Raw genomic sequence first — 3,438 nt, 5'->3', positions numbered from 1 at the left:
AACCCACACATGCTCAAAATGGCACCGGGAGAGAGCAGAGCGTGTGCATGCTCTGCTCTCCCAAGCCCTAATTTTGGCACCAGGCCACCACAAAGTGGTGGTCTGTACCGACCCTCCATTTGCACAAGTGAACCCAAGTTCTGATCCACACTAATGCTGATACAAAATTTCTCTTCCAGCTTGTAAATCCATGTAAGCTAAAGGAAGAGGGAGGAAAAGACTTCTGGTGGCACAGTTGAGCAATGCAAAATGAAGTCTCATCCTTCTACATGTAAGGAGAGTTGTGATTAATATACTGATATCCTAGCCTCAAAGACCCTGGACTGCCAATTTTAGAAGAGGGCAGTAGTCATATGGAACAGATAGCTAAATTATCACTATGTCTCATTGCACCAGCTACTCCATCAACCCTTGCCTCTGGGTTTGCAATTGGGGAGTAGGTGCAGGGAAGAGAGCTGATAGCCAAATTTTGCTCACACCTGAGGCTCCTGCATTAACCTCGAATGCAGTACCACAAATTATGTAGTTGAATTTACCACATTTGGGGAAATCATAGGGGTCAGCATACCTAGAGTGCAATGGTTAAGCCTCACCCTGGGAAAACCACCTTCATGATCATGGTGTCTCCCCTGCCATTATCATCCATTAATTTCAACAGGCTAATTTCTATAACATATTCTGTCTTTCAAAATGAATGAGAAAGCCTGCGGGCCACAGAAGCTCAGTGTACACTTTGGAAACCATATTCATGACTGCAGACCTGACAACAAATCATTTAGTAAAGTGATGGAGTCTATCAACACAGATTCCCATCAAACAAATTCCATTCCACACTTTCTTCTATAAGGCTTGAAAACAATCACGTCAGACAATCTCTATTAACTATAAAACATTTGCAATGTATCTGTTTGTCCAAAGTTCCAATCCTTTAACCATTAGGTTTAATTTGGAAGAAAAGTAATTAAAAATACATTCGATCGTCTATCAGCCTTGTCTGTTGGAAAATAATCAGTTTGCTGGCCTGGCAGTAAGGGCTGTACAGAAATAGGAACAAGCTTCACAATGATGGAAGCTGATGGTTTACAAAGTTACTGAATGAGAACTGCTTATTGATTTGCTATCCTCTTAACAACATCAGTGTCGAGTGATAATGTACTGTACCACTTGTTTCAGAGTAAATAGTAATTTTTACATTACCGCCTTTCTTGCAAATTGGATGCTTGCAGGGAAAGCAAAATATACGGTCATCTAGCATCTTGAAGCAGTACACAAACTGCTCTGAGAGATTGTTGGTAAAACCCAGCAGAACTGTTGTTGGCATTTAAAACCTGTTCTCTTCCCCATGAGCTGCAAGTCAAAAATTTACAAATTAAAATCCTTCCTTTGCACAGTGTAGCCAATATCCTCTTGACTTCCAATTTGCTTCTGTATGCTGTTGTCTTGCTGTAGAGTATCCAATTTGTTATAATCAAATTCAGAATTACTACTATTAGCATTGCTCAGGGATGCTCTATTCTGGAAAAAAATCCATGTAGTGATTCAAACAAACAAAACACCTTGACTAGGATGAAAGAGAATTGAATCACCCAATAAGGCTAGGTTGAAAAAGAAATCTTCATGGCTAAATTGAGATTTTAATCTGGACCTTTTTTTTTAATTAATTAAACTTTATTAGTATTGTAACTACTTACAATGATATATGAAAACATTTACACAATATTCCACTTATATATGATATATCACATTATATCCCATTCTTTAGTACTTTATCTACATCCAATTCATATTGCTTTTCACCATATACTTTTCATAATTACACAAAGGTATAATACCATTAATTATATCACTAATTCATTTTTCAATTATTTTTTCTCCCCCCCCCACTTCCTCCAAGTGCTCCCCATCACTAGAGCCTAGTATCTTCTTATTACTCTACCCTCCGAAATTGTAACTCTTCCTCTGGGTGAAAAATACCTCCTTCTTTTACTAAAGCCTTTTGTACAAATATTTTCCACATCACTTCAAAATCATTTCTCTTCATTATTCCTTTTTTTACCTCAATTTGCAATATTTCTTTATACCAATCTTGCATTTGTAGATCTCCCTGATCTTTCCACTTTTTTGCTATCATTAATCGTGCCACTGTTAATCAATTTGTAATTAAATCTTGTATAGCCTGGGTGCAATTAGTCTTGTCATATATAGATAACAATGCTATCTTTGGACTAAATTCTAGATCAATTTCTATTATTTCTTTTATTTCTTTAAATATTATTTGCCAAAATTTCTTTACAATTCTACAGCCCCACCACATATAAATATAGCCTTGAATAATTCTTATTTACTGTATATGGCTTAACCTTACTGGCGTTAAATACCATCTCCAAATTATTTTATAATAATTCTCCTTTATTCATATGGATAAATTTTTTAAATTACATTGATTCCAAATTTTTCCCCATTCATAAACATTTATTGTTTGTGCTAAATCCTCCTCCCATATTGTCTTAAGATATTCTTCTTTCTCATTATATTCCTTTCTCCTTCATTATCTTCATCCATTCTTTTATCCTATATATTTCTTAATCTCTTAGCTCTTTCCCTAGTGCTTCCTTTAAATTTATTGGGAAATTTTTAAACATTATAACTGGTGTTAGTGGTGAGATAGCAGGCATTAATTTTTCTTTATGTTTTTACCAAATCTCTAATATATTCTTTGAAAAGGGGTTTTCTATTTATTTTATTTCTTTCATAGTAAAATCTTTGAAAAACATATTTTCCATTTTTTCTCTATTTCTATTGTTTCCATCTCCAACCAGTCTAATTCCCCTTTCTCTATAATTCCATCTATAATATATCTCAATTGATTTGCATTATAATACAGTTTTAAATTTGGGAGACCCAACTCTCCATCCTTTTGGGGTTTATACCTATATATTTTATTAATCCTTACTTTTTTATTCCCGTTACTATCATTATTCACTAATACTTGTCAGTTTTTTTTATTTTATTTTAGCATCTGATATTTGTACTGGCAACATCCTAAAACAAAAAATTTATCTTAGGCAGAATTTTCATTTTTACTAATGCAATTCTACTAAACCATGATAGTTTAATATTTTTTATATTTTTCTAATTTCCTTTTACTTTCTATTCTTATTTTTTATAATTTTGTTGTAATTTTTATACCTAAACATTTAATTGTATCTTTTAATTTTATATCTATCTTTTTATCCTTTAAAAATTCCAGTTCTTCTGTTTTTGTATAATTAAACAACATTAACTCTGATTTACTCCAATTTACTCCTAAACCTGACATTTCTCGAAAAACTTTTAAATGCCCTTTTACTTTATTCATTTTTTAAAGTCAATAGGGTATCATCTGCAAATAAATTTATTTTATTCAATTTTCTAATCCCAATTCCTTCCAGATTTGCA

At 33.1% G+C, this 3,438-nt stretch overlaps 1 pseudogene; it reads right to left on the bottom strand.

Moving 5' to 3' along the window:
- Window positions 1-489: 489 nt before the first annotated feature.
- LOC121920054 lies at window positions 490-639 on the bottom strand (annotated as a pseudogene).
- Window positions 640-3,438: the final 2,799 nt, after the last annotated feature.

Source organism: Sceloporus undulatus, chromosome 1, assembly GCF_019175285.1.
Source record: "Sceloporus undulatus isolate JIND9_A2432 ecotype Alabama chromosome 1, SceUnd_v1.1, whole genome shotgun sequence".
NCBI classification, from domain to species: Eukaryota; Metazoa; Chordata; class Lepidosauria; order Squamata; family Phrynosomatidae; genus Sceloporus; species Sceloporus undulatus.
The sequence above is the reverse complement of the archived record's forward strand: the minus strand, read 5'-3'. Positions and strand labels throughout refer to the sequence as shown.